General features: G+C 42.3%; 1 pseudogene; it reads right to left on the reverse strand.

The window, feature by feature from the left end:
• Positions 1-16074: 16074 nt before the first annotated feature.
• On the reverse strand, positions 16075-22730 carry LOC143675793 (myb-related protein B-like; annotated as a pseudogene).
• Positions 22731-24426: the final 1696 nt, after the last annotated feature.

The raw sequence follows: 24426 nt of genomic DNA on the forward strand, positions 1-24426 counted from the left end.
ATTAACATGATCTGTATTCCCTCTTATTTCCCCTCCCTGCCATCTAGCCCATTTCTGAAGGGCAGGGTAATTAGTCGGAGAAAAGGGGACAGACTTCATCCAGGCTTGGTGAAGGGAATATGGGCAATGCTTTTTCCAAAATGACTTCCAGAGGGAGGAGGACGTGATGTTGCTGCATTCAGATATTTGAAGACCTCTTTTGTGGAAGAAGGATCAGATTTGCTCTGTATGCCTTAAGAGGTAAACTTGGGCCACTGACTAAAAGTTACAGGGAGAAAGATTTCAGTTCAATATAAAGAAGAACTTAGAGACTGTCATGCAGAGATGAAATGAGTTATTTCAAGAGAAAATGAATCCTCTGCTGTAGGACACGTCCAAGCAGCAATCAGAAGCCACCTGGTAGGATGATCCTAAAAAGGGAGAGAAGGAAAGGTTAGAGTAAGTGATATTTAATGTTCTTTCTACCCCTGAGATCCTGAGATTCTGTGATCATGTAAGTAGACTGTCTTTGCATCAAGCAAAAGCAATTTAATTTTTCTTAAGTAAAAAGCTGTTCCTAAGGCTAAAAGAAGTGGTCTGATATCCCAAACAAAACATGAAAGCTTAGCTTTCCTGATGCTTGAATTCAACATAGGAGAGTCTCAACCCCCATGTCTCATGGGTTGAAGAGCTCATAAGCCTACCTAAAACCCCTTCTAAGTCCCAGTGCTCATGTGATCCTGCTTCCGAGAGGCACTGCACTGACTCTACCCCATTCCTGCATCACCCTCATGCAAAGATTAGCTTCACTGATGATCTACTCACAATAAGCACTCTGAGTTTTGTAGCATTTGCTTAAATCTGGAAGTTACAAGATGAGGATTCCATTATCTATTTCACAGCCACCTGTCATTTCCTGGGGATGTTATTCTCTGTCTTCTTTTCTCTTTGCTTGAACAGGGAACAAATTCTTCATATGGATCAATTCAGTGAACACCACTTCTTTTCAGAATCTGGTCTTCTAACCTGTATTAGTCAGGATAGACAAGATGAAGCTGCCATAACAAAATAACTCTGTAACCTTAGAGGCTAACACAACAAAGCTTAATTCTCTCCTCCTGGTACATATTCAATATGGGTGGTCAAGGGATTCTGCTGACCCCTTGACCAATTAGGGGTCACTGAGCCAATTAGGGACTCAGGCTGAGAATACTCTACAATCTCAACACATTGAGCACTCCTCTAGGCACCTATCTCAAAATGATACATGATGTCCCTTCTCACCGCCCATTGGTTAGAAGAGTCCACATAGGAACCCGCTAGCCTTAAGGGGCTTGTGGTGAACTATAGAATAAGTGGTGAACATAACTATTTGTGCCTCCTGCTTGAGGTAAGAATTTTTCCAGCAAATTTCCTTCCCCCCAAAGAAATTCCCATATCTGTTATTAAAAGAAAATTTTCTCCTTTGACCTACATTCCTATTCTCAACTAAAAATTGCCACCATTCAGCAATCACTTCTAAGATAAATCCTTAAATTAAGGAATTAACATTATGTTTGTCATCTAATTTAAGGCATACTATTTGTAAAGTTAACATGAAGCCACACGATCCGAATACAATACATTAGACTAGACTGTAGTCACAAGTTTTTCTAGTTCAGAAAGAGAGTAATTTTGCAGACATCTATCTTTCTTCTTTTTGTTTCACTATGCCTGTATTTTTGGGCTAGGACTTTTTCTAGCCCGATCTAAGATAGCACTGTTTTGCATGTCAATATTTCCATTATTCAGGAATAAATTATTTACATATAGTTAAAAGATGCTTGAGGATTTTTATTACTTCTGACAAAGTTAATGATAGAAGAGAGATATTCAAATTAGATTTTAATAGTTTCCTAAATTTGGTCTCTGTCTTTCCAGAGACTGTAATTCACTCTGAAAAGCTCAGGTTTTAGATTTTTTATTTTATTTTTCTCTCTATCAACAGTTTCTTTATGGCTATGGAATGTACTTTGCCTCTCATGTTTCCATAATTGCTATTTCTAGTCTGTGATGCCAGTTAGACACTTTGTCAGTGAGGCACTTCATCCCCAAGCCCTGCTTTTTTTTTTCAATTTGCTTTAATTTAGGTTGTCCTGCCCCTAGTCTACTGTTATGCACATTTCTTGTAAACTTTTTTAGAAGATAAACTTGTTCATAGACGGGATGCCTCAGGCAATTCCTATAAAGCGGTGAATGTCAACACAAGTGAGAAATATCTTAGGAACATATGCTATCTCAAAGTGCCATATTCATGCCCAAAACAAAAACACAGTGATCAACCAAATAAAACCAGATGAAGCCAGGCCACCCACCAAATAAAAATGTGGCGAACGCATTTTTAATACGGCTTTAGTCAGTTCTAAATGGTGGAGCTGGAAGTAATGCTCGTCTGTGACCCAGGCCTGTCTGATGACCGCAAAGACATCAAGACTCAGAGGGGAAGAAATGTGGCGAAGGTCACAGTGAGAATTCTCAGGGCCAAGTGTGGGCTTGGTGTTGACTGACACTAGGAACATCATGCCCACAAATCTTCAGCGTGGATGTCCTGAGAAGGCTGAGAGATGAAGGACCATGAGTCTCCTGCCCCGTTGACTCATTCATTCCTTCACTTAACAGAAGCTTGTGGAATGTCTACTCTGTGGCAGGTGATGCCCCAGGTACTAAGGACAGAACTGAGAACAAGACAGAATCTCTGTCTTCGAGGAGCTTATTCTTGATTTTCCCAACATTGAAGCACATTTCAATACTTATTCAGGACCAGGCCTCAGACAGACAGACATCCCTCTTTTCAGAATGCAGGCTCTACCAGCCTTCTTCCCTGAAGCGTGCTCCCTACTTCTGCACTCGGCTTTATTGCACCCTCTCCTTCAAACTAGGGAAACTTATTTTGGACACGTTCTTTTTTTTGAAACTACCAATTTATTTATAAATTATTTTTCAAAATGCAAGATCCTGAGGGGAAGACACAGAGGATAGGCAGGATGGGATAAGCAGGGGAGGGAACAGGGAAAAGCAGGGGATTCGGGGGCCTGGAGGGATGCCAAAGCCGGGGGTAGGGGGAGCTGCATCTGAGAAGAGATGAGAATCTTAAAGGGTTGCCGGAGGGTCCCGGTGGGAAATAGAACTCTAGTTAGATGGTTCAAGAGGCTTTCATGAAAGGACTATTTACAGAAATGGGGACAGGATAAGGGAAACAACAGCTTATTGAGCCACCCAGAAGCTTGGATGAGACACTAAACAGGACCCTAAACTCACCCAGAGAAAAGTGACCCATGTATTGCCTGGCCCCAAGGACAGATTCCTTTCTTACCTTATGAGGACTGGAAGCCAGACTCAGCATTTCCTCAAATTTGTTGTAAAGGATCTGTTTGCACAAAACATTAGTAAACAATGCAGATTTCACTGAAGGTTTCATAGGAGAGGCTGAATAAATGATTTGCATTGCATGTACCATTGTATTTCATTAAAACAGTTCCTTAGACCCAGCATTTCTCTCAAGAGTTTCATCTGGCCACTGGCCATAAAATTGGCCTCTTCCTTACTCTATGCAAGCCATGTTCTCAACAAGGCTATCACTGATGAAAACTTTGGGAGCTGACAGAATGGGGCTGTGGCGGTTTATGACAGCAGTAGATTCCTGATGTCAGCTCAGGAGAGGCTCTCCAATCATCACCTTTAATGTCTTTTTTTTTTATTTTAAAATTTATTTATGCACACTCCGTATCCACCAAACATGCTAGCCCCTCTCACATCTTTAATGCACTCTGGTATTCATAGGGTAAAACCAAGACCTTTGTGTGTTTTTCTCTCTCACTGTAAACTGAGAAAGTAGCTAGCATTTTATTCTCATCTTCTTTCCTATCTCCGTTCTTGTCAGATCATCAGGAAACGATTTCCTGTTTCCTGACAATAAGAAAGTGGATAACTGCAGTTGCCGTTTCTTTAACTGCTTCAGTGGTTTCATAGGTGGGAAATCATATTTAGGTTTCGGCTCCAGTGGTTCTGAAGACTGAGTGTTCAACCTGTCAGCAGCCATGGACAATAATTTCCCCACATACTTACCACATAAGTGCTTAAATAATATAGCAGAAAAAGTCTGCAAAAAATGTAATTATATAAGCATTATAGTATGGGGGTGAAGGGGAGTTGTTGTAGTTTCCTAGGCTGCTCAAGCAAATATGAAATGGGTCAGGTTAACCAATGGGAATTTATTTGTTCACAGTTGGAGGCTAGGGAAAAGTCCAGATCAAGGCATCACCCAGGTGATGTTCTCTTCTTGAAGACTGTGGAGATCTGGGACTGACTGTCCCTTGGTCCTCAGCTTGTCACATGGCAAAGCACGTGACAGCGTCTCCTGGTCTTTCCCGTCTCTTCTGGGTTCTGTTAATGTTCAGCTTTTGTTTCCTGTGACTTTCTCTATCTGTCCGAATTTCATTCTACTTATAAAAAGTTCCAGTAATAGGATGAAAACCCATCCTGATTGAGGTGGGCCACACCTTCACTGAGGTAGCCCCATCAAAGGTCTTACTTCCAATGGCTTCACACCCGCAGGGATGGGTCAAATTTAAGGACATGTTTTTCTCTGTACATGTATGTACAGAGTCAAACCATCATAGGGGTCTACCATTTATAAGTGCCTATCATGGTTTTACATGTATTTTCTCATTTAATTCACTCAAAACACTTTAAAGTATTATCATATTTAACAATCAAAGAATCAAGGTAGAGGGAAGTTAATTCATCTTGGCCATAAACCTAACAACTAGTGAGACTCAGAATCAATTGCACGCCCATCAGATGCATAGCCGTGTGTGTCTGTGTGCACATGTGTTTATCTTGGGGGCAGGGAACAGACAGAGCAACCACAGCCCCCCCTCCCAACCTATTCTTCAAAAGATAGAAGATGGAGCAGTGAAGCAAGATTGACACATGTAGAGAAATAAACCATTTGAAATAAATAATTATTTTAATGATATTTTATTATTAAAAATCAATGTTTGTACATTGAAGAAAATTAGGAAATACAGATTGACCAAAGAAGAAAGTGAAAACGTCATATTTGTCCTCTGCAGAGATTTACCCCTGTTTACACCTTAGGCCATATACTTCCACGTCAATCGGTAGGGTCGAATTTGTATGGACTGAGATCATACACGACACACTGTTTTTTGATCTGCTTCTTTCAAAAAACAATCACAATGTTCACTGGACAATAGATTTTCTTGCTGGCTCTCCACCAACCTATGTGTGTCCCATGACCCCCACTCCTATCTTGGTTGCTTCCCAGTTTCCTTCCTTCTCCTCATGTTAGAATCTGGATATATTCTTTTCATGCAGGATCTTGTAAGCAAGATTTCTCGTCTTTTCTAGGGATAAAAATAAAAGGCAAGGGATTTAAACCAGGAATTAGATTTATATTAGATATCATAAAAATATCATGTCAAAATATCATAAAATTTTTATGTGGACTCCAAATCGCGTGTGTACATATGGGTGTGTCTGTACCATAGATGAATGAGAAAAAGAGAAATGACACATTGTCTGATCCCAGGATTCAGCCTCTCTCCTTATCCTACCTAACGTTAACAATCTGTTCTGTGATAATTAATGTGGAAGACAATGACTCAGGGCCTTCAAAGATCTGACTAGTAACTTTTGAACCATTACAAAACCAAGACTCATGTTTATCAGGGGTATTTTAGGGTTAGAGCTATGAGTAATTGTTCAAGTAGTGCAGGTATTTAGATGACAACATCTCATTGCTTTCTTAAATCACCTCCCAAAAGACTGAGATGTTTCTTGTGTGGAGCAAGTTTCTCTCTGCAAGGGGAAGTAAACATTGAGTCATTGCTTTCTTTTGCTGGTATTCTACTTCACTTGGCATCTCTGGAACACTGTTTTCCTTTCTCAAACTTAACACCCTCTTTTGTTAGGTTTTATTGATTGAAAGAATTAACTCTGAAGTTTCTTTGGGTTGATGGGCAAATTTGTTATGGAAGTTTGTTCTTGGGTTAAAAACCACAGCACATATCCCACTGGGGACCACCATGCCTCATCAACAGTACACCTGTTGTAGAACAATTGATAGCTGATGCTCTTTATTATGTTTTTAAATATTTTGCCATCGATATGCTATTCACCTGTGCACAAGGCTGGTTAACTACTTTTGCAACATTTTCTTGAAGCCATTACATATTATTTTTGTATTTCAGTTCTTTATAAATTAGCAAAGATAATAGCAACAGGTATAAGAGAGGGGTAATAAAATCTATGTAACAAGGGTTTCCTAAAGAATAAACTGAGATGTTATACACAAAATGTCTGATGTGCATCTAGTCAGAGAAGGCAATAAATGTTAAAAGTAGAAAAAGAAAGCTTCATTGCACGTGCAAGATCCTCTAGTCAGTGCTGCAGAAGATGAGGGGCTTGGACTTGGGTTCTGTGACTCCAAGGTCATTCAGTGCACTTTGCCCTCGCTCTGTGGTTTTTTTGTTGCTGTTAGTAGTTCTTTACCACTTCCTGTACAAATGAGTGCTAGATAATGATAGGAGGTATTGGAATACATCATCAAGGCAGATGTGTGATACTTCCTTGCCCCATGCTGCAAAGACTGGATGCAGGTCCTGGACCTGGAGTAGTCAGGGGCAGCCTTGGGTGCTGACTGGTGACCAGGACAAGAGGGCTGTGGCTCAAGAGATTCTCTCTTCCTTTCTAATCCTACGATCTGTTAAATATGTCACAAAGCTGAGCCAAATGAGAACCCAGTCTCCTCAATTGGGCTTGGTCAGATATCATCTCCCTTTTCCTCCCCAGAAAAACCCTCCCAGATTTAGGGTGTAGTGATGTGGAGTTATGTATTCCAGAAAAGCATGTTCTTAAACTTAATCCGTTTCTGTGGGGAAGACCCTTGCAAGTAGGAGCGTTTGATGAGGTTACTTTGGCTAAGTGTGGCCCTTTTTGAATTAGGATGTGTCTTAACCCTATTACAGAAAGCCTTATAGGGAAGATCCCAAAGAGAGAGAAAACTTCAGGGAGCAGCCAGAAGCTGGAAGTCAACAAAACTCAGAAGAGAAAAGAGAAGCCAGGAGAGGCCGCCATGTGCATTGCCAGGTGGTAGCTGGCGGGCAGCCTCAGAATGTCAGTATTTTGGGAGAAAGTATTGGCGTTGGCGATGCCTTGATCTTGAACTTCTCCTAGGCTCGAAACTGTGAGCCAATAAATTCCCGTTGTTTAAGCCAACCCATTGCCTGGTATTTGCTTTGGCAGGCAGGAAACGAAAACAGGTATGTAACGTTTTGCATGTCAGGACGTTGCTGAAATGGAAGACCTAGCAAAAAACATCAAGTGATTTCAATGGTTCTTCCTCTCTGGTGAAATTCATAGAGGACTGAGAACCCACAAAATAAGAGAACTAAAAAAAGTAGTTCTAATCTGGACTAATGTATGTTATTTAGTATTTACTTCTGTCAGTTCATTAATCTTGTCTTCTTATGTTTCATGCTGAAGTTCTATTTTTTAAAAAAGCAACCCTAATGATAACATTGATGTATTGCCCTTTGTTGTGAGTATAAAGACTTAATTTGATGAATAGAAGTTAAGAAAATGTTTAATCTTCCATTATAGTATAATGATTGAGATTCATCCATCTGTTCCACAACAATAATAATTTATCATGAGTGAGCATGCTCATAAAATTATGGAGCCATATAACAGAAGTTGGGTTCTTTTCCCTAATTCAAAAGTTCTGACCTTACCCCTTGTGTTCTGATTCTATGCTTTTGTCTTTAAGGTTATTCATTACACTCCAGATTTCTTCCATCTATCTTTTTTCAACATTTTCATTAATTCTTAGAGGCAAATAGAAAATGGAAGAGGACAGAGGCTTGTAAACATCTCAAGTACTAAATTTTCTCATTTCTATCTACTTAGCAACCCTGTAGCAACTTATTTGTTTCTTTCATTTCCCATTTGGCGTCCTTGAGGGTTTTTTAAAGAACATTTGCATGATGATTTTTCTACCTAGCTAAACTTGATTTGATGTTTCGAATTAGAGGTAAATTTCTTGGGGTATGGACTGACTACAGTGTAGACATAAGTGCATAGTTGGGGTGAGCCAGGGCAATAAATAGAGTTTTCATTATGCAACATATTCTGTAGGTTTTCACTTTAACCCAGAGAAAGCACACAGGGGGGTGAGAAAGTAGACAATTCCAGGAAGCTATTTTGGCAACTTTAGTGTCCCTATTAAGAGAGGGTTCTCTTCTTAGCTTAGTCAGGAACCAGGAGAATCATATGGAAATACGTGACAAAGCTGATAATGATCTAGGTGAAGGAATAAGCAGCACATTCATAAATTGGCTACTAAAATTAGATTGAGCGATATCCTGAACATTGTGGGGACAGAGGAAATTCTGAAGAGAAACAAGATTTATTGGTAGAGGAATGACTCTACTTAGACACTGATGAGTTACTTTAATTTAGAAATGGCTTTCATTTCTCAGAAGGACTGTATTATGAAAAAATGCTTTCTCTGAAATCCAAGCTGCTGCAGCATTGGAAAATTAAAGATGTTAATGGTCAGTCATAAAGGAGTCTACATGGAAAAGTAAGGTGAGGAAGAGACCAGCTGACCTGCCTGCTACACTATGAGAGTTGTAAAAGAGGACAAGTGAACAAACAGTTCAAGGAATTAAAAAAATTTTCCAAACATACAAAAAGTTCAAGGAATTAAAAAAAATACCTATGTGCCTTCCATGGTAATGTTTGCCATGTTTGCTTCAGGTCTACTTTTTAAGTCATAAGTTTTTATGGATGCAGTTAAAATGTCCCTTTGCTCTCCCTAATTTGGTTTCCCTACTTCAGAGACTCCACTCTTCTCTTGTAAATGAGTGTACATTCTTCCCTTTTGTATTTTTATCCTCTTACTGTGTATGTATCTGTAGATAGTCTTAACTTCCAAATAAATGACATCGTGCTGTCCATACACCCTTCCACAACTTGTTTTTTTTTGCTCAATATTATTTTCAACATTTAGCCAGGTTGATATAGGCAACTCTAGTTTATTTATTTTAAAACTGCCGTACAGTATTGTATTGTATGACTACATCATAATTTGTCCTTTTCTCTATGCATGAACATTTAGGTGAGGTCCAATATTTGACTGTAGTGAATACTTTTCTGCAGGTCTCCTTGTGCATTTTTGTGAGATTTTTTCTGCAGGTATATCTGTTAAAAGTAGATTATATAGATCATAAGACATGCACCTATTTCAATTTTCTAGATATTGCCAAATTGATCTCCAAAATGTTTGGACTAATTCATACTCCTACTAACAGTGTATTTCCATTTACCCACATCCTACACTTACAATTATTTTTGTCAATTGATGTTGTTCTTTAAGATTTTTAATATCAGGAGAGACCTTCATCTGCCTGAATGTACAAAAGAATGGCCTGGATGGCTATTTTAGGTCTAAGAATCTACGTCCAACCCAAAGAATTATCCTCAATTAGGTCACTTCTATTCTGCTTAGATGAAGCTGATGTTTCATTAGTACTTAACATTAGTACCCTGGTATTGTGCCCATTTATATCTTCTGAATGTGATATTCCTGACATTTCTGGTGATGCAATAATAAGAGTAGCATACATCTTTAATATCAGATATATGCAAGAAATTTATACCATGGCAGGAACATGTAATCTGTGCCAGGTGGGCAAGAAATAGTGTCTAGCATCTAATTTATGCAAGATAGAACATGGCTTTTTCTGTGGCTTCTGGACTCCTGCTTGGGGACTGGGAGAAGTTGAAGAGCGAGTCCCACTGTGGCTAATTTTCTAGGGATGGGATGGGATCTGGCAGCCTTCTCTGCCAGCCCAAATTCTAATCACCTTCCCAATCCTTCCATGGCAGGGAGGGAAATTCAAAGGTCCCCAGACTTGGAACGAACCCCAAACATCACAACCTGACACATGAATGCAACAGTTCTGGACTCTGCTTCTCAGCGTTGCGAGAGGTGCCATAGAAATGACATCCCAGGAGAAAGATGAGTCTCCATGAGCCATGTGAGAGAAGAACTTGAACTTGAGAAAGCAGACCTGAGGCTAAAACAACACATGCATTTTATTAAACAACTAGAAAAACTACTGAAAAGCAACCAGAAACAATCTGGTTTGACCCAATGAATGAACTAACCGCTAACGGTTTATGTTTGTTCTTATAGAAAGCTTCAGTCATGAAGAATAAGGAAGTAGAGTAACATACAAGGGTCAGACTTAAATAATCAGAACTCCCACGGGAAGTTGAAGCGTAGAATCCCCATCCCTTGTCAGTCTTTCCAAGGGTGTTAGTGGGAACAACCTGCCAGGAGAACATTTCCTCTTTTGGTTTTCTTTGGTAAACCAGAGAGCTGAAACAAAAACTACCAAATCAAAATGAATGAAGGTTTGTGCTTGGAGAACCTCTCCCAGGTAGGTGAGCTATCTTAAAGTGGTTCCCTGAAAAGAGGAAGAGTAGAAACTTAGCTGAGAACTAGAAATGTCTGTTTGGTGTTAGGACAGGTCTTGGAATTTAGAAGGTATCGTGCCTTACAAAATAATGACAAGATAATCACTGGGCCAGAGATGTTGGAAGTTTGGAAGGTGGTGGCACATGGTGACTCAGTTGAAGTCTTTAAATCCTAATAAATTATACAGCTTTCTCTCCTCATTTTGAACAGATAAAATTAGTTTACTACTTTTGTATTTAAATAATAGCCAGTACTTAAATGGCACTTCACATATGCCAGGAACTTTAAGTATATGACCTCTTTTAACTTTTACAACTATCACTATATTCATTACATTCATAGAAAACTGAGGCGCAGAGAATTTGAGTAAATTGATTCAGGTTCATATAGCCCATAAGCAGCAGAGCTGGAATTTCAAACTGGTGTTAAAGTCAGTGTTAACCCCTGCATTATACGATACTCCCACATTTTAAAGCATTGTTCACTGCCTCTTTCCAGCTTTTATACAAATAAAAAGCATGCAGCTGTATATTTCAACTCAAATGACCATTTCCATTTGGTTCCCTTATCATCTGTTTTAATAACCCAACTGATCAAACAGAAAAATTAGGTGAAAAAAAAGGTTGTCATATCCTGTTTACTTTAACAGACAAAATATAATTTATCAATGCCCTTTGGATGTAAACATAAAAACAGTGAAAGCGTAAATAAACTATCTGGCCAACCAAATAGCAATTATTCTGACGTTAAATAAGATATCCATCTGCTATCCTGAGTAAATAATCTTGGACAGCATCTAAAAGACAACAAGACCACAAAGCATTGGGGGCACTAATGTATGCACTACATGGGGATAAAAGAAGCAAATGTTGGTGATCAAAGGGGGCCCAGAACAGTGAGTAATGTAACACTCATCTCAAATTAAACAGCCATCACCATGATGTGATGCAGAGTTATCCACCCCACTTTCCTTAGCAGCTGCAAGAAGAGAAACAGTATTCCTGGGAGAAAGAGAATCTGGGAGGAGGAGGGCAGAGGTGGCTAGAGCAGATGCAGAGAAGGGGAAAAAAAGAGAAGTCCACAAGAGCCACCATTCTATTCTAGCTCCTACTCAGCTTCTGGATCCATCCATTCTGTCCTGTTACAATGCACTGCTTCACCTTACCCTATGGGTTCTGGAGCAATGGTGCTTAAAATGTTGGGAAATCTTTCAGAAGGTGATGAAAATACTGGGACATCTATAGGGGAAAATGCCCAACTGCCTACAGAAAACTTTGCACTTAATTTCAGGGCATTTAAGGATTCTCCTAGGCCACCCACATACTCCAGGCCACGCCTGCCTCATAGATCCTAGGAAATAATCCTGTTTTTAGAAATTGTTCATTCAATCAAATAGTGTGGAATTAACGCCTAACATGTGCTTGGATAAAAAGAAAAGTAAGATGTCATTCTTCCCCTAACGAGTTTATGAAATTGTGGTCAATTTAAGACAACCCCCCAAAACACAACAGGTTGATTAAAGACTAATCCTAAGGGATCTTGATAACTCACCTTTATCTGGACTTAAACAATCAAGAGGGTGTCCAACCATTTTAAATACAGTTTAGTGGATCAGACTTTAACCTCCTAAAGTCTGAGGCACGATACCTTCTAAAATTCCGGAAACCTTTCCTTATTAAGACATAATACAGTCTTTCTGAGAAATGAAAGCCATTTCTAAGTTACAGTAACTCATGAGTGTCAACTGGGGGCTTGTCACAACACAGCAATCTTGTGTTGTGACAAACTCAGAGTTTCTGATTCAGTAGGTCTGGCTCAAGGCTTGAGAATTTGCACTTCTACAAATTCCCCTGTGCTGCTGCTGCTGAATTACCTTAGCCCTCAGAATAATCCCATGAGGTAAATGCTAGTATTATCTTAAATATACAGATGAGAAAGCAGAAACCCTAGAAATGAAATAATTTGCCCAAAGTCATTCAGCCAGAAATTTGAAAATAGACAGTTTGACTCTAGAGCAAAGGCCTACAAACTTTTTCTTAAAGGGCCTGATAGTAAATATTTTAAGCTCTGTTGCAACCACTCAACTCTGCCCTTGAAGTGCAAAAGCCGCCATAAACAAAACTTAAACGAATGGGCATGGCTGTTTCAATAAACCTTTGTTTACAGAAACACGTGCTGACACAAAGGGCTGTAGCTCGCTGCCCCTGCTCTAGAGTCTTGGCTTATAACCGCAATGCTATAATGCAAAGTACAATAAGGATAGAAAGAAGGGAGAAATCAGTTTAATCCATGATCATTGAAGATTCCCATGAAGGAGGTGGAAACTCAGATGGACCTTACAAGGTTGTGTGATGAATTCATTCATTCATTCACCTCCATGGAGTTACACTGACTGATTTAGAGATGCGAACCCAAATCAGAAGATGCACTTTTATGAATTGCAGTGGAGCAGATGGTGAGTCTTTTATTTTTGTTTGTATTTATTATTATTATTATTATTTTTACCTCTGGGCTTGCTGAGAGATGGGCTCTAGGCCCAGTGTTGCCAGCAGACAAATGGAGAATCCAGGAGGAAATAGAGCCAGCACAGAGGAAAGGAGAGCCCAGAGATGGAGAGACACATCTTCCTGGAAACACTTTTTTTTGCCCCTAAATCTAGTGATTCCTTTTCAGGTGCATGTACTAATTAATTTTTCCTATCTAGCTTAATCTGCTTTGAGTTGCGCTTTCTGTTATTTGCAAACAAAAGAGTCTAATGGTGGAGGGCCGTGCAACAGTGGCTCAGTGGCAGAATTCTCCCCTGCCATGCCAGAGACCCAGGTTCGATTCCTGGAGCCTGCCCTGTGCCAAAAAAAAGCATCTAATGGTGGAATGTGTGGTGTGCATATATAATATACATGTAGATACATATACATATTATCATATTCCAAGAAGCTTGGAAGATGCTAGACAGCTGGAAGAAAAGTCATGTGTCAGATGTAGCCACTCAGTTAAGAAATCAGTCACATGCCAGGCTGCCCTTGGGGCAGAAGGTTTGCTGGAACCCGCTGGGGCTGCAGCAGTCCTCAGAAGACCACTTACAGCTTTGCACAAATGGAGGTGAATGGCATGGAATCACAGAGCCACCAACTTTTGAGTTCAAAGTTGGGAATAGCTTGAGGAAGATCTGGAAGGAAATTCAGGAAAAGGATTGGAATGATTCCAGAAAGGAAGGAAATCAGTACTGTGAAATAACTTACTGATGTGCAAATTATATGTATCTTCTTGTTCGATTCATTTCAGCCACATCGAGCCTGTCCCCCTTTTGTCACTGAAAAGTGTCAAAAGTGACAAAAGTGACATGAAGGGCCCCATTCTAAGAACCCAGGAAGCCTCATCTCACTTGACAGTCACTCTTGTACAGTTATTATAAGTCCCATCTCCATAAGGCACAGCAATGGTCAGCAGTATAAATGCTTTGGGCATTTAAATTCAATCATGATAATAATAAAGACTCTTAAAAGCTACTGTTCCCTTTTGCTCAGTTCCGTCCTCTATAAAATGGGTGTGGTTCTGAGGATTTAATGTGAATTGCTTAACATAGTGTCTGGTGCATAGTAAGTGCTAAACATTGTCTATTATTATTGTTTCTGTCATTACTTTACATCCTCCTCCTACTCCAGTAGCATCACCTAAGATCTCCATCCTAACCTAAGGATTCCCCTTCTCTAAGTGTGAACCTTCGTATCGCAAAATCCAGCTTTCTTCATTCACTGTGAATTTGGGAAGGATCACTAGACTGTTGGGATAGATGTTGTGAAACGGTCCTTTGAATGTATTCGTGAACATCCTTTACTCTAATTTAGGGAAGGGAATTAAGCTGAGGCAGAAGAACCCGCCATCTTTTAATGGATCCTCATGGTGCTTTCCAATTACAAAATACTTTCACATATATGATCTCAATGCTCACGAAAATCCTGTGAAACTGAGGATTTTGTAGATGAGGAGACAGAGATTCTGAGAAGTTAAGTGATGTGTCCAGGATGGCACAGTGGGCAAGTGGCAGAGAAGGCTCAAAGCTGCCTCTTACACCAACACTGAAAGGGCCTGGAGGCCGACGCCTGCAGTGGCTGAGGAGGAGACATGTCCGAGGTCCTCCTGACACTCTCTGTAGAAGCTGGGGAGCCCAGGGCCCAGCCTAAGAACCAGCAGAGGCTCCTTAATGGTCTGTTTTTAACCTGTGTCTGTTGTGTGCTGAGACTGCTTCATGAAAATCAGAGCACTGGGCCTGACTCCATTTTCTTTTTCTTTAAGGAAGGAGCCGGGGAGAGGAAACCCAAATTGTGGTTGTGTTCAAAATATTGGACAGGGGCAAAACAGCTCCCTCTGGTGGCGGTTTCTAGTAGTGGCAGCAGCAGAACCTGCCTTGGGAAGTATTTTTGACAGAGACCCTAAGTGTGCAGTTTTCTTCCACATGCCGGTCTTCCTGGGAATGGAAGTCGTCACATCTGCCATCTGTCTGTGTTTGGATAGTAGACTTGTATCTCTCTCTGACACACACGCGTGTACTTACAAACACACACACATCTCTATGCTATATCTGACTCTTCACTCTGTGCCAGGGACTTTACAGTCATTATTTCATTTAAGTCTTATTATTATTATGTTATTAAACCCATTTAACAGTTGGAGAAACTGAGGTTCAAAGACGCATTAAGTAAGTTTCAAAACGACACAATTTGTTCGTGATGGAGCCTGGATTCAAACTCAAGTTTGACTTCAAATCCCAAGTGCTCACCGACTCTTCTCTGCTTCATCTCACTGTCGTCTGTGTCTGCCAGCGCGGCGCTGACCATGACAAGCGGACGCCTCGCACAGCGGGCATGCATCAGGACACCCAGGGCACTTTAAAAATACAGGCTCTTAGTCACCACCTCAGAAATATCACATCAGAATTTCTGAATGTGTGACCCAGGAATCTCTGTTTTTAAAAATTCTCCTCAGGGAGTTGTGATGGGGACAGCACAGCTCAGGTTTGTGAGCTGGTCAGTGATATAGCACTTTTTTTTATTTTTATTTTTGCATGGTCAGTCTCTGGGAATCAAACCCGGGTCTCTGGCATGGCAGGCGAGAACTCTGCCACTGAGCCACCATTGCACCACCTGATGTAATGCTTTTATTTCTCTAGCACTGTCTCATCTGTACCGTTATTTACTTTTTTTTTTTTAAGAGAAAGGGATTTTTATTCTTTCAAGAAAAATATCAAACAAATGCTGAGAGCAGGAGCAGCCCTGGCCATGGTTCTGTCCTAAGCAGACAAGGCCGGGTCTGGCCAGGGCCTGGGAGAGGCTAATGGGGCTCCCCGTGGCACCGGGGAGAGTCCCAGGCAAGGCCCGGGGTAGGGGGGTCTCTGTTCTGTCAGCACAGGGAGCTGCCGCAGCTGGACTTGGAGACGCGCTGCATCCTGCTGGGCCTGCACCTGAGCCCCTGGGGAGGGGCTGGCCGGAGGCTCCCAGCAGGGCGAGCTGCCCCGTCCACTGAGCCTGGGCTCCAGACCGCCCAGGCCCTCAGGACAGGAGGAGCGCCATCCCTGGGGGGCAGGCCTTCAGGTGGCCCAGGAGCCGCCAGGCTTTCTCCTGCATGAAGAGCTGGTCCCTGGTGCTCCCACAGGCACAGGTCTTAGGGGCATGGGTCGGAAAGTGGCCCCAGGGCTTCTGAGCTGCCTTGACCTTCTCGTGCTTGGCCTGCGGGCAGCCCTGGATGGTTCAGACATCCATTACCTTCATGTTCTCACTCACCACGATGGCAAGAGCCAGGGAGGCTTCTGGACTTTGTTGGTGGGGCTCCGCTGCAGCTCTGGCCTCCTCTTCTGCTTCTCGGGCCCCATGTTGTCCTCCAGGAGGAGCTCGATGCCTGCCGTGGAGTGCAGGCCTCCTTCCAGTCCTCCTCCAGGTGTGGAGCTGGGGCAGGGGCTTTAGCGGTCTGCACTTCGCCAAGGCATCCTCAAATGTCGGTGTGTGGGAGTGTCGTCTCTGGAGAACTTCAGGTCTGGGTGACAAATGCAGCAAGGGCTTCTTATCCCGGTGCAGGGCTGTGGCTACCACCACTTTTGGCTGGGCGCTGGAGTGGACATCAGCAAGGGGCTCTCCAGCTCCAATTTGTTCCAGAAATTCAGCAATTGGGTGGCTGTTGCAGGAGCTGAGGAAGGACAGGCTAACGCTGTTCTCCATGACGGGGGGGCAGAGCGACATGCCTCTTCTTCTGCATCTAGAGCTCTGAGGGTGGTGTGCCCAGGCCTTAGCACCCCACACCAGTGCTCAGGGAAAGGGGGGTCAGCTCGCCAGGCTGCTCCGGTTCAGATCTGAGATGGTGTGGCTTTCCAGGCAGTGGTCAGACACACTGGGCACCAGGCTGGCAGGCTGGCGGGACACCTGTGCTTGCTGCTGATGTGGTGCTCATAGCAGCACTGGGCTACTCTTGGCACTACCATCTGCAGATGGCTCTTCAAGGAGTCAGATTTACTCAGGTTGCACCAGGCTTCAAGGTCTGACTCCATCAAGTGTAGGCTAAGGAGAGGTTGGACCCTGCAGCAGGGCTGAGGAGGTTGGTGGCCTCCACCACTCACTTGTAGGGCAGGTTCATTTCTGGGGGGAAGCACTCATGCTCTTCTTGCTTGGGGAACTCCTCATGGGCTCTGGCATCTACACTCTGTCTGGCTTTGCAGGGATAGGCCCCTACTCCTTAGATGTGGCAGCTGCAGTGGTCTTGCTGCCCTCTTCCTTCAAGACCAGGGCCACTGAGGACCAGGTGGCCACAAGACTTTCCTGGCCTTCCATGGGCGGACACTCATGCAACCATCCTTATCCTTGAGCTCCAGCAGCAAGTACAAGGGGTCTTGCCATCTTTTGGACTTACTTCCGGAACTCCTGTGTCCATCTTGTGGATGGTGGAGTTGCAGTGATTCTTCACAGCATTGTCTGACCTTCCCAGTAGCATCTTGGGGATCTTGGCCCAGTTGCTGTCCAGCACCCTGTGGAGCTCACAGCCCATGTGGTCCTCCTGAGTCCAGTGGGACCTCTTCACCTCAGGGTTGAGGTGGTGGTGCCAGCACTCACGGCATTGCTTCCCTAGCCTGCCCTTTTTGTGCCATACTTCTTGACTAGCTTGATGGCCTTCTGGTCTTCTTCTTTGATCCATGAACCCTTGAAAAGGTCTGGAGTCAACACCCCAGTTACCCGGACTAGCATTGCTGGTCCCTGCGGTTTAGAAAGTGGCTGGGCAGGAACTTCCAATCTTACTGTCCAAACTGCCTGCCCAGGGCCCTCAGCTGCTCTTCCCCATCATGAGTGTGTTTGACCTTGCACTTACTGTCCCACTGCTAAGGCACATCTGAATCTGTGTCCTGGTAGTACAGCTCATCCAGCCCACGGCAGTGCGTCCGCCAACGCTCCTGCTGGCTGAGTTAGGAGCTAGAGCTGGAGCTGGAGCTGGGCTGAGGAAGGGCCAGGGCATGGGCTGCTGGGTCGCTCAGGGCTCAGTGTGTCTGCAAGTTCCGCTGTGCACTCATGCCGGTTGTGATGCCTCCGGGAAGTGCAGAAGTAGTTTCCTATCTCATGTCAAGGGCGTCCTTCATTTGCTTTTGAGGAAGAATGGTCGTGAGTAAAGGGGCAGGCCTTGGAAGTGTGCTGGCTGAGCTCAGCGGTTCAGGGAGAGCAGAGGCTAGTTGGGGAGTTTGTCAGAGCAAGTTCCTATTAAGGGTGCATGGATTAGCTCAGGGGGCTGAGGAGACAGCCTTAACCCAAAGTTGAGGAGAAGAGACATTCTGGAGGCTTAGGTAATAGAAAGGCTGCTTCCCAGGGAAATATGTAACAGCAAGAGAATACCTTAAACTTAGCCTGTGGGTAGAAACAAGATAATGAGAAAGTCACATTTATTAGTGTATTGCTTAGCTGCTGTAACAAGTAGAACCCCCCCCCCCCAAAAAAAATATATATAATGACTGAAACATAACAGAAATTTATTTCTCACTCAGGCAACAAACCATGGCAGATGTTTTAGGTTCAAGGGCGGTTCTCCACTGGGAAGTGATTCAGGGACTCAAACTCCTTCCACCTCGTGGCTCAGCCACCCCGTGGGGCCTCGCTGTCTTCTTCATCCAACCAGGGGAAAGAGATCAAGAGCCTGAAGGGGCCACACCGATTTCTTAAAAGCCTTGACCTTCTAGCTATAGCTTAGGAAATTTCGACTTGCATGCCGACTGTTACTGAAGGGGATCAGAACTTGCAGTCTGTCTGTGTGCTGAGAAAAAAAGAGGACCGTGCTAATCGGTGACCAGCTAGTTCAGCCAGGCCCTGCCACTTTGACAGTGACCCCAAAGGCTGCGGTTAGAGGAGAATCCTGTTGATGGCAGGAGGGGTAAAACAGAAACATCCTAGACAAGGCAAATCAATGCTTTAAGTTTAAATGAAGGCCAAACTGATTGAATGATATGAGCCAGGATGTCTGTTACATCTCACGGAAGTTCTACCAGAACCCCAGTGTCATAGGATAGCTTAGAAAAGGCTAATGCAGGGCTTTGCCAACAGAAGATGCCGGGGGCTGTGCCTCTGTTCCAAGGGCTTGTGGAGGACGTGGCTGAGATCATTAATTTAAGAAACATTCGAGTTCCTTCTCCGTTTTTGGTACCAGTTAGGTAGTTTTTGGTTGTAGCAACTATCCGAATCAAATTTTTTTAAACCAAAAGGTAATTTATTGGGTTATACAGGGTGTTGTTCACAAGAGGTGATCTTGAAAGAAAGTCATTGATGTCGGCAAGATTTTGGTTTCTCTCTGTTTCTCTGCTCTGACTTCCTTTTGATTTGCCTAGTAGCTCATTTATGTTAAAAAAAAAAAGTGCCATCGAGTGCAACCACTACTTCATTTAAAAAAGGCGTTTAAATACCAAACATGTTGAAAGGGTATGATCTAAGAACAAAGAATAATTAGTTAAACTGAATTAATCAAACCTTAGGGAAAATTCATTACACGGTTCTTGTCTTCCCCTCATTTCGCCCTGAGTCAGTGGCAGTGTGATCCCAGGTAGGCAGCTTGGCCTGGCCTACACATTGCCCTTGGGGCAAACATTGCCCCTTCCTGGCTGTGGGCTATTCGCGCTCTCGGTAGGCTCAGTGCGGTCTCAGTAAAAATGGATATTTTCCTCTAACCTACTAGGGAAAGGCAGACTTTTTTGGCTTTTACATTAAACGCCAGAAAGTAAAAACCTCCACAGCCTCCATATCTCCGACATCCTGACGCAACCTCCCTTATCCTTCCTCCAGTGCCCAAAACCAAATATTTAACGTACGTTCTATTCTAAGCAATGGAAACTGTCAAATTCCATTATTGAGCTTTTTTGCCCAAACACCAGGATCACATTCTACCTTGTTGACCAGGATAAATGTCGAAATCTATATTTAGCTTAGAAAAAAATTAATTGTACAAGTATAGGGTTGACAGTGTCGAGTTCACACTGATTTGGGTGGAAAAGGCGCAGGGGTTTTGGTAGATGACAGCCCTGTGGGGCAGTGGCGTGAGAAGGTTCCTGCATCGGCCTGTCTTAGGAGAGGAAGGCCAGGGCATGGTAGGTAATGACGTCACCAATCTCTGTGCCTGAGGGTCCTGCTCCGTTCTAGGTAAATCACTTTAACAGGGCGGTTCACCAGTTGCAGGACACTCTGAAAAGAATGGGCAATGATGGGTGGAGTTTGGGCACCGACTCACATAGAGCATGGCTGAAAGAACTGAAGGTTTCCACCCTGGGGAGGAAAAGATCTAGGGGAGTCCATCACCATAACAGAGAACTGAGCAGCTCTCAGTGTTACTCTGAATACCTCCGGGGGTGCAAACCAGAACCACAGGGGGCAAGTTACAGAGACTTAGATTTAAGCCCAAACCCGAGGAGAATTTTTCTAACAATTACAGTCTTCTCAAACTGAGAGGGCTCTTAGGGGGTGGCGGTGCGCTTCCTGTTATGCTCCTTGCTTTGACTGCGAAGTTGTCTTGGATGCTACCAGCTCTGACATTTTCTGAAAGGGAAATGAATTTTCGGATAAAATCAGGCTCTGTGCAGAAGCAGAATGAGCCTCCCGGGACATGGGGAGTGACCTAAGACACTGGCTAATTCCTAAACACCAGGTATAACAACAATGCCCCCAGCTTTTACAGGGTCATCGATGTCAGATTTGACGGCCTCAGCTCCTGCTGCTCCATCCCTGAAATGCCCTTTTAATTGGTGCATGTTTAACTCCTCCTCAGTCCCTGGACTAAGACTTTCCCGATTCCTACTTGGAGAGATTTTTTTATTCTTTGAATGCTTATGGAAAATTGTGTGTACCTCTTTTTGTATATGTGTATATATATATGTATGTATATATATATATAGGTATTTAAGGCTTCCAGTAGTAGAAAATAATACACATTTATTATAGGGAGAAATATGACCTTATTGTCATATTGCCTGGGTTCAAATACTGACTCTGCTACTTAATAACTGTGTAACAATGGGAAATTTACTGCAACTTTTTGTTCTTCAGTTTTTTCTTCTGCAGGGCAGACATAATATACCTCCCTCACAGGTTTTTGTTTGTTTGTTTGTTTGTTTGTTTGCATGGGCAGGCATGAGGAATTGAACCCTGGTCTCTGGCATGGCAGGCGAGAATTCTGCCGCCTGAGCCACCACTGCACCGCCCCCTCATAGGGTTTTCATGAGATTAAATTTGCGAAATGAGCTAAAAAACATAAAGTGCCTAAAAGAGTGCCTTGTTTAATATTGCTTTTATAAAAAGATTAATTATTGAAAATATTAAAAAGTAGAGGAAAAAAGTCACTCATAAGTTCACCACTCAAAGGCAATCAAATTTTGATGTTTTTAATCCTGTTTTTTCTTTAGCAAACTGTAACTTGACGTCTGTAACTTGTGATAAGTAATTTTTACTTATCACAACATGAGCATCTCCTGAGCTTATTAAAATTCCTCATAAACATAATTTAAATGGCCTACATAATGCGACTTGCCATAGTTTATTAAAAAAACATTTAGATTGTCTCCAGTTTTGACTATTATAAATAATGCAGGGATGGGTGTTTTTCCTTTGGAATCTTTTCTTCTGGCACACTCACTGTCCACATGGCAGGATGGATATTTGGAGGCATGTCATCTTCACCATCAGTGTGAACTGTTTGCGACCAGGCACCAAAGTTAGGCATTGAAAATACTGACAAGGACATTTACTTTCATCTGAATACTGATTATATGTCATGTGTCATAGATCATTGAGCAAAGTTAAAAGTGAATTAGTGAACTTATCGTTGAAATTTTGTAGAAAAATGCAGTGCTTGAAGGAGAAGAAGGAAAAAGAAGAAGGATGATAACGTGAGACCTGGGGAAAAAAACTTGTCAACCAAATATATCTAACACATCTTGGAATTCCAACCTCTACACAGAAAGACACAGTGTCATTCTCATGAGGAACAGGGATGAGTGATGAGGAACTTTGATCTTTCATTAGACCTTATATTTTCAGCCTAAATTATGACAGTCTCTTTTTAAAGACTAGAATCTGAAAGTTGCATCTTGTCCTGATCTGAAGTATATTAGCTGACATTTTTTTCTTCTCAAAAAACATGTCCTTTGCTGTCGTAGAAATGATAATATTAATATCTTAACATCACCAGTCCCTACCTCTATAGACTGAATTTCTAGTCCTGTGTTTTCACGTGATCTATCCTAGGGCTGTTGGGAGTACCCTGCTTTGTGAAGTTGGGGTTCTTCTGATAGGTTGAGTGCAAGCAGACTTCGGAAAATTCAGACACTGCATGACATTTTTACTTAAGGAAATTAAAGGGTTGGTCATTTTATGAAGCAACCATTTAATGTTGTAATTTATCTTTTGAGTGTACTATTTATATTTTGTAACCCCTTTTTATAAGGGGCTTACAAGGTCCATTATCTGTAAATGTCTTCTCCAGGTAATTGACCTCTTCTTTGATTACATTTCCAGTGTCTTCCTTTTCCTTCCTAGTCATTTATGCTGTCACCTGCTGGGCTAGCAGATGGAAATGCTGACCGGTTAGCCACGGGGTCCAGCTCCTCACCTCCGGATTCATGGTTCTCAGCAGTCTTCCTCTTTGCTGGCTTTTGGGAAGGTCGGGACATGGGAGGATGCAAGCAACGCCTTTCCTCCATCCATAGTGACACCCTGCTCTGGGGTCAGTAACTTCTTAGTCTTGACTCCTGTGCCTCACATTGGATTCCAGGAGTACAACTGAGGGGAATGGGGGGTTGGACTCTGAATTTGAGTCAAAATTGTTCTTGACCCACCCATATAGATGGGATCAAAGTGGGCCGGATAGAGTGCAGAGTTGAGGAAATGTTTTATCTTATTGGCACAAACAGTGAGCCTTTGGGATCCTTTCCAAAAATGACCCAATCACTGCTAGATCAGGAATTTTTCATGTTAGAGAGTCCCAGGAGTTAAGATAAAATTTAATGTATTAAACACTAACAATTGGTATTACCAGATTTTTAAAGTTTTGCTCATCTTGTGGGGTTGACATTATACCAGTGTGGCTTTATTTTACATTTTCATGCTTTCAACGGATGCTCAGCAGCTTTTCATAATATTACTGCCAGTAAATATTTTACTTACTTTAAAAAAAGTAATGTATTAAGAAAGCAGTATGTTGCAGAGACTGGCAATTGACCCTCAATATCCATTAGTGTTTCTATAGAATAAAAGTCCTGATTTTTCAGCTGAGTACATGATTTTCCCCCCTCAAAAATAAACCTCTTAACTTCCTTTGCAGCCAGGTGTGGTTATATAACTAAGCTCTGGTAAATGGGTGTGAGCAAAAATGATGTGTGAAACTTCCAGGTTCTACTCTAAGAGGGAGGAACGTGTCCTTCCTGATCCCCTTTCCCCATCCCACCGGCTGGGATCCATGATGATAGTGACGACCCATCTTGGACTATGTGGATGAGGGCAATCCTGGAGATGGCAGAGCAACAACAGAGAAGGAGCCACCATAGAGATGCCATACCAGGCCTGGGCAGCTAACTCGGAACTGCTACGGAGAGAGAAATTGGCGTCTCTTTCATTCAAGGCACTATAACTGTGCGTTTCTGCTATAGCAATGGAGTCTATACCTCAGCTAATATTCTGTTAAACCAATCTCCAAAGCCTAGAAATGTTTTGAAATTTCAGAATTTACATATCTTTGTTGATCTCCTGATTTCTTCCCCTAAAGGGATGCATGCTTGTCTTCAAACACTAGCATCAAAGACATTATAATCTACTTTGAAATGTATTTAAAATGAACTTTATTTTTTTAGAACAGTTTTGCAGAAATATTACAAGGGTAGTGCAGAAAGGTCCTATATACTCACACCTGGATCCCCCTATTGTTAACGTCTTATATTAGTATAATATTTTTGATAATTAATGAGCCAATATATACATTATTATAAATTAAAGTCTGTGCGTTACTTAGATTTCCTTTGTTTCTACGTGAGGTCCTTCTTTCTGTTTCAGAAGCTCATCCAAGGTATCACATTACATTTAGTCGTTACATCTCCATAGGCATCTTTTGGCTATGACAGTTTCTCAGACTTTTTTTTATTTTTTGATGACCTTGACAGTTTCGAGGAGTTCTGATCAGGTATTTTGTAGAATGTCCCTCAATTAGGACTCGTCTGATGGTTTTCTCATGTTTAGACTGGAGTTAAGACATGGGTTATGGCTTTTGGGGAAGGAAGGAGATAGAAGTAAAAGGCCATTCTCATCATGTCATACCAAAGGTATGTGCTATCAACACAACTTCCCACTGTTGATGTTGACCTTGATCGTCTGGCCGAGGGAGTGTTTGACAGGGTTCTCCCCTGG

Source organism: Tamandua tetradactyla, chromosome 3 (assembly GCF_023851605.1).
Source record: "Tamandua tetradactyla isolate mTamTet1 chromosome 3, mTamTet1.pri, whole genome shotgun sequence".
NCBI classification, from domain to species: Eukaryota; Metazoa; Chordata; class Mammalia; order Pilosa; family Myrmecophagidae; genus Tamandua; species Tamandua tetradactyla.